Source organism: Bubalus bubalis, chromosome 4, assembly GCF_019923935.1.
Source record: "Bubalus bubalis isolate 160015118507 breed Murrah chromosome 4, NDDB_SH_1, whole genome shotgun sequence".
Taxonomy (NCBI): domain Eukaryota; kingdom Metazoa; phylum Chordata; class Mammalia; order Artiodactyla; family Bovidae; genus Bubalus; species Bubalus bubalis.
Window position 1 is genome coordinate 139,354,158 of NC_059160.1, and position 14,948 is coordinate 139,369,105.

A 14,948-nucleotide genomic window follows, 5' to 3' on the forward strand; every position below is an offset into this window, starting at 1 on the left:
GCCAACTCAAGTTAGATTTTTGCTTCCCTCAATCAAAGCATTAAGGGGTTTTGTGATGCATTTTTGAATGTAATGATTTTTTCCCATAGGTTTAAGTATAGCCCAAATGCTCTTCCACCTCACAGGAGAAGATCTCTGTACTGTAAAATAATAAGGAATGGTGGTCTTTTTCTGACAGTTTTGATCAGAAGCCCAGGATTTCTAGCTATGCCACTGTCTCTTCTTATTCTCTCTCAAGGTAACAATCATCCCAAACTCAGCCTCGGTCTCCATGGTGACCAGGAGTCCCCAATAACATCTGCCTGGTGGGGGCCAGACAGCATCCATGGCCGCAGACGTGTGCAGTATGCTGAATTAATGCTGTGGGGAAGCAGAAGGAAAGAAACCAGGCCATTGAGGTTCCTTTTTATGCAATTAATGACTTTCATTTCCGCCTACCTTTTCACCAGTGCAGCAGAGCAAGGTGCAGAAAAGCCGCTACAGAAAATTAGCTATAATTTAGGTAATATCTCAAATGCCCTGTCAGTCACTTGATTATGTGATTGAAAGGAACATTTCATTTGGAGATTTGCAATTTTCTGGTGCTATTGGCATTACACAATTACGTTTCCTGTCATTTATCACATTGTGGAATACCAAGACAAATTCGCTTCTCCTTACATTTATCACATTACTGGGAAATACAGAGACGGATTTCACCAATTGCTTTACAGCAAATGATGTCCCTTCTTAACTGGGGACGTTCAGCTTCTTTTCGAAGATCTCTCTTGAACAGATTCTGCGCCAAGAGGATTCCACCCCCCACCCCTGCCTTACTTTGAAATTGAGATTTTCCCCTTAACTTCAGCACTGCCTTCCAAGAGGAGGAGCAGAGGCCTATCTGCTTTCTGCAGCAGGCACAGCAAGTGAACTGAGAATGATGCTGCTGCAGAGCGACTGCCTTCTCCTTGGGAATCTGAACGCAGTGCGGCCAAGATGGGTGTTTCAGCAGGAGGCTGAGCGACAACATTAGAAAGGTTTAAGTACTGACTTGCTGCGGTTATATTTAAAAAGCTCCTCAAAACATTTAGCTTTTAAGCAAAGGTAACTTAATATTTAATTTAGGAAGCAGGTAAAGAGCCTGTGGGGCCTTACACAAATGAATTTTTCTGCAGGCAGTTTTCTTCAGCTCATGGACTGACCTAGATTTTCCTTTTCTCTATGAAGATAGTATTAAAAATAATTCATTCTCTGCCCCTTTAATACTTAAAGGTTTAATAGGGCCTTTAAGTAGTTTGAGTAGTTTGTATGTACCTGATGCCTACATCAGAAGCCTCTGCTTGTCAAAAATACATACTTTCCCCAGCTGCAGCCAAAGCTTACAGAAACATACTATCTGGGGTTTGAGGAACCTACATTTTAGTATATGTGCTGCTGAAGCAAGCACAGAAACCTACATTTTAAACAAGTGCTAGAGGTGATTGTGTTAGGCACTAAAACAATCATTTACATCCCTGGGTATAGAATAACCCAGGGAGAAACTTCTGATGCCCTGGCTACACCCTAGATTAAATCAGAATCTGTGGGAATAGGAATTAGGTGTCAGTTGGGTTTAATACTCTCCAGGTGATTCTACTGGGCAGCCGTGCTTGCACTGAATTGTGGGAAAGTCACTAACAAGAAACAGGACACCTGGAGTCCGGGCCACACAGGAGCATGCCAGATAGAGCTGGGCTCCTATGGCTGCCAGGATTTGGAGGCTGGGAAGAACATGGCATCTCTGGTCCTCTCTGCAGTCTGAGGACAGCTGGTCTAGTCTCTTGGAGAGATGGGGCTGGTCACATTTCTGGGAGCTGGAGCAAAAGCCAAGGTGGTGAGTGTCAGTGGTGGGGTGAGGAGGAATACAGCTCCATGACCAGCGGCTGCCGCATTCCTTGGGTCATCTGGGCTTTGGAGTGTAGATGAATTTCACACTGCCTCTGCAGGTGGAGCTGGGGACCCTCCATTACTACAGGCTCTGTTCTCAGTAGCCTGAGATGGAGGGCCTCTGACTTCAGGGAATTAGTGTCTCCAACTGGGCTGAGCTGGGGAAAAGCCAGAATGAATAGCTATTGCTGTGTGCCACCTGAAATCTGAGAATCCTTTCATGGTCATGGGGCTTCCCAGAGCATTGGCACAGAGTCCAAAGTCCTGATGTCTGGTAGACCTGCCTGATATCTGCATGGACATCTGGTTGGGTGCACTGGATAAACAGTTTACCTCTCTTAGCCTCATAGTTTCTATCCTTTAATGGAGGTGGTCTTAGGTTGGGAAGCAAGCAAGTCTCTAAAATACTTAAGATTCATATTAAATAAAAACAAGACATTCTGTTTTTCATCGTCCACTGCCTTTAGGTACTCTATGTTAAAATGTGATTTAAATATGAACCCCTTACTTGATATTGTGGGTTTCTGTAGCTTCTTGTTTTTTCTTAATTTCTCCACTCAGACACATCCTATCTGTGCTTTCAGGTTGAGGTCTTGGTTGATGCCAAATCAAGATCTTGGGACAAGCTGTATGTAATTGCTGATATCCCTCTTAGACTGGACTTGTCCCCAATCAATTGCTTGCTTTTTCATTCATTCAGTAAACTTGCATCAAACTCTTACTATGTCTCAATCACTGTGCTAGATTTAGACATGTGGGAATGAAAGGCAGTCCTTGCTATCAAATAGTTCGAAATATGGTATGTGTTTGGGGGGAATAAGCGGAGTCTAAAAAATTATTCTTTTAAATATTTGTTTGAAATGGACCCTATAGAGTAATAGCAAGCTTTATACTTTCCCAAGTGTTCTCATATATGACCTCATCTAATCAATGAACACATCCAGGAGGGAGCAGCATTTACACATTGGGGAAATCAAGGCTCCCACAAATGGAGTGAATAACTCCAGGTTGTGCTGTCAGTGATAGACTCCCACTTATGACCCCTGACTCCAGGTCTGATGCGCTTGCCACAGTCCCAGGGTTCAGCTGTCAAACACAATCATACACACACACACACACACACACACACACACACATCCCTTCAGATTTACTGATGTGAATGTTTAGTGGGTGATCACTACAGAGAGGTTCTTACCAAGACATTCTGTACATCTTGCTAGCCAGCTTTCAAAGTGGGAGATCTTTCCAGAGCTGAAGATAACAGATCTGGTTTCTATTTCCCAAAGAGATGGCGCTTAGGTGGCATCACCTGGGGTCCAGCCAAGGCTCAGTCTGGCCATCTGACCAGCAACAGATCATAGAACCATTGCCAGAGGTGAAGTATGAACTTCCTCTCTCTGAAGTGTATCGCCTGCTGGTGAAGTAAAAGTAATTACTTGTCCCTGCTAATTGAATCCTGAACTTTAAAATAGAGGTTCTGACTTAGGTTAATATGACACGGGCCAGTTTAAAATTTTAGCTTAAAGGAAAAAAAAAATGGCAATGAATCTCAGTGCTTGGAATGCAGCAAGCTTAGTTTCTCAGGGCCAGAACTAATTTTCACAACTTCTGCAGGCACTGATTTCCTGCGGAACTGTTTTCAGCATGCCCTGCTTGTAACCTTGATAATGCAAAAGGGTTCCATTATTGTAAGGCAAAAAATTATTTCAGCCAGTTTCATACTGTGGGCTTTCCTCTCACTGAATTTCCTAAGCTTAGTTTTAGGGCCTTTTTTTTTTTTTAATTTGCTTTACAATGTTGTGTTAGTTTCTGCTGTATAACAAAGTGAATCAGCTGGCTCAGACAGTAAAGTGTCTGCCTGCAATGCAGGAGACCTGGGTTCGATCCCTGGGTCGGGAAGATCCCCTGGAGAAGGAAATGGCAACCCACTCCAGTACTCATGCCTGGAAAATCCCATGGACAGAGGAGCCTTGTAGGCTACAGTCCATGGGGTCACAAAGAGTCGGACACGACTGAGTGACTTCACTTCACTTCATCAGCTATATGTATACATATATCCGCTCCCTCCCATCCCACCCCACATCCCACCATCTAGGTCATCACAGAGCACCCAGCTGAGTCCCCTGTGCTACACAGCAGCTTCCCACTAGCGGTCTATTTCACACATGGTGGTGTATTTATGTCAATGCTACTCTCCCAATTCATCCCACCCCCTCTTTCCCCGCTCTGTGTCCACAGTCCATTCTCTACTTCTGCATCTCTAGTCCTGTCCTGCAAATAAGTTCATCTGTATCATTTTTCTAGATTCCATATATATATATATATATATATATATACACAAACAGTATAGGGGTTCCTTAAAACACTAAAAATAAGATTACCATACGACTCAGCAATCTTACTCCTGCATGTATACCCTAAGAAAAAGATAACTCAAAAAGACACAAGCACCCCAATGCTCACTGAAGCACTACTTAAGATAGCCATCAATGGACATTTAGGTTGCTTCCATATCCTGGCTATTTTAAGTAGTGCTTCAGTGAGCACTGGGGTGCTTGTGTCTTTTTGAGTTATTGTTTTCTTAGGGTATATATGCAGGAGTAAGATTGCTGGGTCGTACGGTAATCTTATTTTTAGTGTTTTAAGGAACCCCCATACTGTTTGCTATAGTGGTTTTATCAAGTTTACATTCCCACCAACAGTGCAAGAAGATTCTCTTTTCCTCTCCAGCATTTATTATTTGTTGATGTTTTGATGATGGCCATTCAGACCAATGTGAGGTGGTACCTCATTGTAGCTTTGATTTGCATTTCTCTAATGTGATGTTGAGCATCTTCTCATGTATTTGTTGACCATCTACATGTCTTTGAAGAAATGTCTGTTTAGGTCTTCCACCCATTTGTTGATTGATTGTTTTTTGATATTGAGTCATCTGAGCTGCTTGCATATTTTGGAGATTCATCCTTTGTCAGTTGCTTCATTTGCATATATTTTCTCCCATTCTGAAGGTTATCTTTTTGTCTTGTTTATAGTTTCCTTTGCTGTGCAAAAGCTTGTACATTTACTTAGGTCCCATTTGTTTATTTTTGTTTTTATTTTCATTACTCTAGGAGGTGGGTTAAAAAGGATCTGGCTGTGATTTATGTCAAAGAGTATTCTGCCTATGTTTTCTTCTGAGAGTTTTATAGTGTCTGGCCTTGCATTAGGTCTTTAATCCATTTTGAGCTTATTTTTGTGTATGGTGTTAGGAAGTGTTCTAGTTTCATTCTTTGACATGTAGCTGTCCAGTTTTCTTAGCACCGCTTATTGATAGAGGCTGTGTTTTCTCCATTGTGTATTCTTGCCTCCTTTGTCATAGATTAAACCATGCACCTATGGTCAACTATCTCGGACTTTCTGTTGTTCCATTGACCTGTATTTCTGTTTTTGTGCCAGTACCATACTGTCTTGATGACTCTAGCTTTGTAGCAGAGTCTGAAGTCAGGGTGCCTGAGTCCTTCAGCTCTGTTTTTCTTTCTCAAGATTGCTTTGGCTATTTGGGGTCTTTTGTGTTTCCATACAAATTAAAAAAATTTTTGTTCTAGTTCTGTGAAAAATGCCATTGGTAATTTGATATGGATGCATTGAATCTGTAGGTTGCTTTGGGTAGAGCTGGTTTTAAAATTATTTTACTGTCTTTGAATAACAATAACTAACATCTGTAGATTGCCTACCATGTGTTGGGCGTGGATCTAAAACATTTATTAGAATTATCCTAAAAGATAGGTATTATTTTCTCCACTCAGCAACTGGGTTAGCTGAGTCACAGAGAGGTTTAAGTAATTTGTCTAAAGTCGAAGACTAGAAAGGTGGCAGAGCCAGTGTTTGGACCCAGGTGGACTGGCTCTGGAGTCTCCGTGTTGAACCTCTCACAGTATCGTCCAATTATTTTCTCTTGCTCAGGACATGTAATGTGACCTGGTGGTCTGGGTCAGTCTGGACTCCGCATGTTTTTGACACCTTGATGATAGCAGGCTAACAAATGCCTGGCCTGAGTTTTGTGTATTCTCTTCCTGCATGGGATGCAAGTATCCCATACAGGATGCTGTTTAAGACCAGGTAACTCGGTCTTTGGGGAAGAATTGATGTCAGACTGCTGTGTGGTTGTCTCATGGGCATCTTATTGTTGTTGTCCTCCTCATGCCCCATGGTGGAGGTGGGACTTGATCTGAAAGAGTGGAAATCCTCAGTGTTAAGCTGCCCAAGGAGAGGGTCTTTCAACAGAGATGAGTAGGGAGGAAAAAAAACAAAACTCCAAGAGCATTTCTGAGGTTAGTGATTGAGCTGCCTTTAGGAAAGTATAGTGAGGGATTCCAGAATGAGTCTGCACTTGCAATGTAATTGTAAAATACTTCCTGTGTGCGCTTTTATCTTTGTGTTGCTGGTCACTAGTAGGTCAGACCTGAGCTATATCTGGGGTGAAATAAGCAGGAGACAGGATTGTCCTATTCCTTGAGGCCAAAGTGATGGCAATAGCTGTGGTCCCTGGCAGAAAGCCCCTTCTCTACAGGCACAGCAGGAGGGAAGTGGCAATGGCAGCCTCGTGGCTGCCTGTGTCTGGGGCTCAAGTGGTCATGGTCATGGTTGAGTCTTCTTTGTTGAGTTCCTGCTCCACTGGAAGTAGGAAGGACAATCAGGACTGGGTCTGGGATATCAGTAAACATCCCTGCTGCTGCTGCTGCTGCTAAGTCGCTTCAGTCGTGTCTGACTCTGTGCGACCCCATAGACGGCAGCCCACGAAGATCCCCCGTCCCTGGGATTCTCCAGGCAAGAACACTGGAGTGGGTTGCCATTTCCTTCTCCAATGCATGAAAGTGAAAAGTGAAAGGGAAGTCTCTCAGTCGTGTCCGACTCTTAGCGACCCCATGGACTGCGGCCCACCAGGCTCCTCCATCCATGGGATTTTCCAGGCAAGAGTACTGGAGTGGGTGCCATTGCCTTCTCTGAAATATCCCTAGGCATTGCTGAATTTACCAGGGGTGGAAGGACCAGAGGGAAGAATTAAACTTACTGCTAATTTAGAGACTGGGATCCCAGAATGTTTTCTATTGATATAAGGTTGACACTGTTTATTTCCCTCCTGGAGAAGGAAATCGCAACCCACTCCAGTATTCTTGCCTGGAAAGTCCTGTGGACCAAGGAGCCTGATGGACTACAGTCCAAAGGATCACAAAGAGTTGGACTAAGTGCGGACATACAGGGTCCACAAGTCTTTCTTAAACTGGAGTGATTTGAGAGTGGCAGAAATGGACTGATAGGGCGGCTGGGCTGAACTTGCTCAGTCTTTGAGTTGGAACTTATCATTATAGGAATTGCTACGACTTAGTGTGCATGAAATCTGCTATCAGAGAGTTAAAGAACTTAGATTTAAGAAGATTCCTGCCATGAAAAAGTTTTTCTATAGAAAAATACATCCACTAAGAGGAATCATTCCCTGGTATTATCATTTGATAAAATTTACAGCATTATTATTGTTATTTAAAAATAGACCTTTGTTGTAAAGCTCTGAATGATTGCTTGTTGATGCTAGTTGAGGGAAGTGTTTAGAAAAATGAGTAATTAGTTTCTTGTAACTTTATTTCCTACTTATGAAGTGGCGGTAATAATATCTCCCTCATGGATTATTGGGAGTATTCAATTTTAGTCTGATCTTCAACTGAAAAGAATCTTCACCCACAACTAGAAGAATATTGCAACATTTTCATTCTAGATAGAAGCCTTTGTAATTGGATCTCATTTGCAACATCTCCATCCTCTTAAGTACTCTCTTTACCCTGACAATCCAAACTGGTTTACTGAGACACAAAGATGTCTCTGAAGGCCATGGGACTATTAATGCCCAGGCTTAATTAAACGACAAGTCCAATTTTGACAATACTGATTTACTTGCTGTGGGAAAAGTGCCAAACCTGGAGTGAGTTTAATTGAATTCAAGTGTTACCCTGTTTATTCATCATCAACCAAATGGCTGTGTGTGTGTATGCATGTGTGTATGTATGGATAAATATGCATACATTAAAAACTATGCAAATATAGAACAACAATCTTATATAGGTCAATTTAGAGCATAATTTTCATGCATGCTGCCAAGGATTTTGTCCCACTGTTTCTACCTCGAACTGTGGGTGGCAGCAGAGTCTTGGGAAATACCTTCTGTGCATTTCAAATGACATTTTGAGGTAACTAATGACAAATGACGGAGAAGGCAATGGCACCCCACTCCAGTACTCTTGCCTGGAAAATCCCATGGATGGAGGAGCCTGGTGGGCTGCAGTCCATGGGGTCGCTAAGAGTCGGACACGACTGAGAGACTTCCCTTTCACTTTTCACTTTCATGCATTGGAGAAGGAAATGGCAACCCACTCCAGTGTTCTTGCCTGGAGAATCCCAGGGACAGGGGAGCCTGGTGGGCTTCCGTCGATGGGGTCGCACAGAGTCGGACACGACTGAAGCGACTTAGCAGCAGCAGCAGCAGCAGCAATGACAAATGATTGACTGAGTACAGTGAGTAATAAATAAATTGGATCTTCATTTTGAACTATTGGAGTTGGCATTAACTTTTATCCTAGCATGGCTCAGACAGTAAAGAATCTCCCTGCAATGCAGGAGACCAGGTTCAATCCCAGGGTCAGGAAGATCCCCCTGGAGGAGGAAATGGCTAGACTGAATACCCACTCCAGTATTCTTGCTTACAGAATTCCATGGACAGAGGAGCCTTGTGGGCACAGTCCATGGGGTCTCAAAAACCGTTGGACATGACTGAGCGAATACCACTTTCACACACTGGCATTAATTTATCATTTCTCATCTCATTTTGGTGGCCAAAAGTGGTAAAAGAGGGCCATGGCCTGGGAACCTCAGTGATATATTGGTTTTTAAACAGATTTTCATGACTTTAGGCTAATAATCTTCTCTATTATTGGAGACCACACCCCTCCCATGGAGCTCCTTTTCTTTTGATAATACCTTATTGCTTATACATGTGGGTGGCTTCCAGCTTCTTTCAGAACTTCAAAGTGTGTCCTAAAGCTAATGGTGGAGGAGTGTGCTGCACTTGACCTAGCTCTTGAGTACTTTGTGCACAGCTGTGTTTCCCCGGATGCAGGCAGTGACCAGAATCTTCACTGCTCACAGGATCAGAGATCTGACTTTGTCCCTGTCTGAGAAGGCCAGGTGCACTGGCCTTTTGACTTGGCCTCTAGCTCCAGGTTTGACATGAAAGAGGCAATCTGGACATGAAAGTACATTTCCACCCTCAAAGTATTCCTCCCTGAGCCATGGGAGAGCAGAAAATGTCTTCCTGAATGATGGCAGAGTGAGGGAGAAGAGGGCAGAGGGAAGAGGCAGGGGTTAAAAAAAGAACAAAATGAGAAAAGATTGTATACCACTGCCATTAATGTAAAATTGTGTCTCTGTGGGTGACATATATAAAAGAATTAAAAGAGATAAAAACATTAAGATCTACTATTTGATGAAAAAATCAGATTGCATGTTAAGAATATGAATCCCTAGGGAAAATTAAATGACTAAAAAACTACATATATAACTTAGAGGCATTTAGATGAAGATAAAGGTCTGGAAAGATGTATACCAGCATTAATACTATGCTCTTTGGGAAAGGGGTGAGAGCTGCATGGGTCTGCTGCGGATGTGATTAGCTCTTTATAGATCTTTGTGTGGTATTACCTTATAAACACTATAGATTGGTTTTATCATTTGAAAACCTCACACTAAAAAAATAGAAAACCTCAGATGACTCATGTAACATTTTGAGCCATGCTTCCTTGCTTCCCTTCCTAGTCTTCCTAGTCTATGAACTTAGAAACAGGCTGACACTATCTCCTGGATGGAGATAAATCTTTCCTAAAAATTTCCTCAGCCCATGATGACCCAGTAAGTCATCATGGGCTGATTCAAAGATCCTCAGTTTCCTTTTGCTATTCATTATATCTACGTTTTCCATGTCAGGTTGAACTGTACACAGTTAACTGGCTCTAATGACTGCACATAGATATTTAATGATCATTTGCTATTTATTTCTCCAGATGTAATTCTTTTAGTCCTATGATCCTATGGAAGTATAATAGGCAATTTTTGGTCTGAAACAATCATGGGAAGGGCTTCCTTGGGGGCTCAGCTGGTAAAGAATCTGCCTGCAATGCAGGAGACCTGGGTTTGATCCCTGGGTTGGGAAGATCCCCTGGAGAAGGGAACTACCCACTCCAGTATTCTGCCTTGGAGAGTTTCATGGACTGTATAGTCCATGGGGTCACAAAGAGTTTGACATGACTGAGCGACTTTTACAGACATACAATCATGGGAAGGGCAAAGAAGTGGTAACTATCGTGACCACTCAAATTGTTTGATTTTGAGCCCCACTGGCCAAACTCCTTCTCTCCTTCCCTCCCTTTCTTGAATATTTACTAAGCACTTGTTGTAAAGCAGACACCATGCTTGGTTTTGGAGATACAAGTCTCTGCCTGGAGCTCCGCTGGCCATGTCTGGGGGGTGAGACTAGCACTCAGTTCTCACCCTCATAACCTCGCTCATGTTGCCCCCTGCAGCCAAGGCTCTGGGGTCCATGCACCTTGGCAGCCTGGCCATGCCACTGCTTCTTCCACTGGGCAGCTGAGGTCCTCTGGTGAGGTCTACTCACTGCTCTGGCAGGGGTTCTCATTGCTGCTATCAATTGTTTCAGAGTTCCATCACTAGTGTGGGTGGCTAGACCTGCCTCGTGCTATAGAGCTGGGTCCTTTTTAGCACCTCCTTTCCTTTGCCTGGTCCTGCCCAGTTTGTCCTTCACCCTTGAGGGAAACAGGATATCCCCTGGTCACTTATCGCCTCTGTTATCCTTCCTCCACATCCATTCTCTTCTCACTTTTAGGCTTTTATTACATTATATATATATATAAATATAAATTATATATTAAAATTTTATAAATTAAAAATTTATGTCTATGCTCTTTTTTTTTTTTTTTGGCTCTGGAATATTATTAGTGTGTTTTATCAAGCAGACCAGCTGACAGGGGCTCTGTTTCTTTGCCAGCTGACCTTTTATTCACTTCTCCATTTCCCAGGTCAGGAGGTGAGGCTTGAGGATCACAGAAGAATTTGGCTTTAGAGGACATCACTTTGCCTTGGGAACCCACTGGCTTATCCTTAGCTAGTGCCATTTAATTTTTCTTTCCTTCAGAGAGCTGTACTTCTGTGCACTTCCAATTTTCTCTGCTGGTAGAGCTCAGAGAATAGAAAAAAATAGTCTGTGCTAAAGGCTACATGGAAGAGAAGAGACTTAGATTTGGCTTTGAGGATGAGACAGTTTGGATTTTAGGCTATTTAACTTTTTTGCATTTAAAATATTTTTTATTTTTTCATATCTATATATTAATTTGTATTGGAGTATAGTTGTTTTACAGTGTACTAGTTTCTGCTGTACAGCACAGAATATACAGTGAATATACAGCACAGTGAATCAGCTATACAAATACGAATCAGATATACATATATCCCCTCTTTTTTTGGATTTCCTTCCCATCTAGGTCATCACAGAGTATTGAGTAGAGTTCCCTGTGCGGGTTCTCATTAGTTATCTGTTTTATATACAATACCAGTAGTGTATATATGTCAATCCCAATCTCCCAATTTATCCCACCCCACCCTCCTTGGTGTCCATACTTTTGTTCTATACATCTGAGTCTCTATTTCAGCTTTGTAAACAAGAATCTTGTTTGGTCGCTAAGTTGTGTCTGGCTCTTTTTACAACTCCATGGACTGTAACCTGCCAAGCTCCTCTGTTCATGGGGTTTCCTAGGCAAGAATACTGGCATGGGTTGTCGTTTCCTTCTCCAGGGGATATTCGTGATCCAGGGATCGAACCCATGTCTCCTACATTGACAGGCAGGTTCTTTATCACTGGGCCAACAGAAGCTCAGTGTTAAAGAACCTGTCAACCCACCAGGGAAGCCCAAATAAGATTCTAGGCTATGTTAAATGAAAACTGTCACAATATAATTGACTTTTATTTAAAAACCTTGACATGACTCTTGGGAAGAGACATTCCAAAGTAGTTATTCCCTCTGGTGATTCACTATTGCTAGTCCCCAGAACTCTGCTGTTTTTGAGTGGGTTGCCGGAACTTAGGTTTTGCCTGCATGCGTGCTTTGTGTTCTGTGAAAGGGTCCATTGTGTGGAGCAGGGCTGGTGATTCTGTAAGGGTATGAGGTAGATGGATGGAGAACTTGAGCCGGCATTCAAGTGTAGGCTACTCCTCTTCTTATGCTTTCTTGTCCCCTGTTCAGCTTGCTAGTTGTAGTTTGTAAATTAATACTGAGTCCAGAAAAAGTAGAAACCCTGCATATTTTCCAGCCAGGGGTGATGTGATCGATGCTTTCTAAGGAATTGCAGAGTTAGTATTTCTAATGGAGTGGTGAAAGAGGAGGACGTTGGCCTGGCAGTGAGAAAGAATAGGCTAGGGAGGGGAAAGGAAGAATACTAACTCTTCTGGGAGAAAGCGTATATTGTTTTCCTCTTTCCAGGTGTCTCATCACCATCGACTCAGAGAAAATATTTCTTGAATAATGTTCTTTAGTGTACTTGTCATAGTTCTTAGAAAGCAGTTTTGTTAAGCACTTATTCCAGACTGAGGACTGCAGATTTAGGTCAGCATCTCAGGCTCACCTCTTAGGTATGTGCTAAGTACAAAGGTGGAGGATTACCTGGATTATGTAGATTGTGGTTTCTCTCTCTTCCTGCTAAGTCAAGGTGGTGGAACTGGCACAAGTAAATCTGTATTTGATGCATTTCCACTTTAATCAATTACAGTGTGGTCATTGTTTCAAGTTTGGGGAGGTCGTTTACCCCTCTGATCATCTGTGGAAAACTGCTTACCTTTTCCTGAGAAAAATGCACTTTTGCATCTCTTGTTTAGCTGCTCAGTCAGACTCTGAGACCCCATGGACTGTAGCCTACTAAGCTCCTCTGCCAATGGGATTTTCTCCAGGCAAGAATATTGGAGTGGTAGCCATTCCCTTCTCCAGGGTACCTTCCCTACCCAAGGATTGAACCTAGGTCTCCTGTATTGCATCTACATAAACAAAATCTTTGCATCTACATAAATGAAATCTGGTATAGAATTTCTGGGCAGCCACAGTGCATTTATAGAGTCCCAGACTGAGAGCAGTGTCATGTCAAAAGAGGGAAAGCTTCCTTCCATTTGGCCTGGACAGAGCGCAGAGAGCAGATGGAGTGCCTCAGCAAAGACAGATGCTGAAGCAGTGGAGAAATAGGGGTTAAAGCACATTGGCAGCTCTGAAGACCCAAGAGGCAGTGCAGTGTCAGGGACCATGAGTTCTGGGGAACCTGAAACCCAGGAAATCTGGACAGACATGATTGAACGGTGGCCCCATTTCTACAACCAAAACCAAACCAAAATAAAAGACTGCTGTAACTTGTCGTTCACCAAGTTCCTTTTTTGCAACCATAGATGTACTGCTGTGATACCTAGGGGAAGAGAAACCATGGTGGAGTTTCCCTGGCACTAGGGCCAGAGTGAAAGGCGAGGTGATGAGTTTTCTGAGCTCTAGTGAAGCTGGGTACAGCCTCAGATGAATACCTCCTGGACTAGAACTGGACCTTGATTGTTTTGAATTAATTTTTATTGGCGTGTAGTTGATTTACAATGTTGTGTTAGTTTCTGCTGTACGTCAAAGTGAATCAGTTATCCATCTACATATATCCACTCTTTTTCAGATTCTTTCCCCATATAGGTCATTACAGAGTATTGAGTAGAATTCCCTGTGCTGTATAGAATAGTATAGGTACAGCAGATCTTTATACGTTATCTGTTTCATATATAGTAGAATATATATGTCAATCCCAGTCTCCCAATTTATCCCTGCCCTGCTTCTTCCCGATAACTGTGTTTGTTTTCTGCATTTGTGACTGTATTTCTGTTTTGTAAATAAGTTCATTTGTACCATATTTTTAGATTCCACATGTAAGTGATATCGCATGATATTTGTCTTTATCTGACTTAGTTCACTCAGTATGACAATCTCTAGGTCCATCTTTGTCACTGCAAATGGCATTATTTCATTCTTTTTTATGGTTGAGTAATATTCCATTATGTATATATATGTATGCACATCTTCTTTATCCACTCTCTGTCAGTGGGGATTTAGGTTGCTTTCATGTCTTGGCTATGTAAATAGTACTCCAGTGAACATTAGGATGCATGTAGCATTTTGAATTATGGTTTTATCTGGATATATGCCCAGGAGTGGGATTGCAGGATTTTATAGTAGCTCTTATTTTAGGTTTTTAAGGAAGCTCCATACTGTTCTCCATAGTGGCTATTTCAGTTTACACTCCCATCAACAGGGTAGGAGGGTTCTCTTTTCTCCACACCCTCTCCAGCACTTCCTGTGTGTGGATTTTTGGGGCCTTTGATATGTTCCTCTGCATGGCGTTACATAAGCTCCAGGTACCATACCGTCACAACTGTAAATCACAACTATTTCTTATTTGTTTCAAAATTTTGTTTATAAGATTAAAAATGTATGTTCCTTATTTAACTTCAACATGAGAGATATTAAGGGTTCTAAAGAAAGAATAGAACATCCCCAAAAGGAAGTTGCTAGCCATGTATATCTCTAAGCGGAAAGCAACACAAAACTATCTCAGGGCCCAAGAGTGAGAGTACCAGGTAGTAATATCCCCATAGAGAACTATTCAAGTCTACTGTTCTTTAACATTAAATCATATCATCAACTTCCCTTATTTTAGATAAGTGTCTTCCCACTCCTGCCTGCAGGCTAAATCTGGCTTGCAGTTAAGTAACCGTGACACACACTATCACAGCCCACAAACACTAAAATATTTACTCCCTGGCTCTTTACAGAAAGTTCTCCAATCCCTGTCTATATCATCAAGCAACTTTCTAATATTTCAACTTTTTATACAAGGGTAGAGTATACTGGTTACGCCAGTACAGATGTTCAATCTGC

At 42.2% G+C, this 14,948-nt stretch overlaps 1 long non-coding RNA gene across 2 annotated transcripts in view; it reads left to right on the forward strand.

Annotated features, from left to right (window-relative positions):
* Positions 1-1,668: 1,668 nt before the first annotated feature.
* The window catches only part of LOC123333431, a 115,038-nt gene continuing 101,758 nt past the window's right edge, over positions 1,669-14,948 (forward strand). For both annotated transcript variants that reach the window (XR_006550805.1, XR_006550806.1), the window contains exon 1: positions 1,669-1,852. This is a non-coding gene — a long non-coding RNA (uncharacterized LOC123333431). The remainder of the gene's footprint in view (positions 1,853-14,948) is intronic.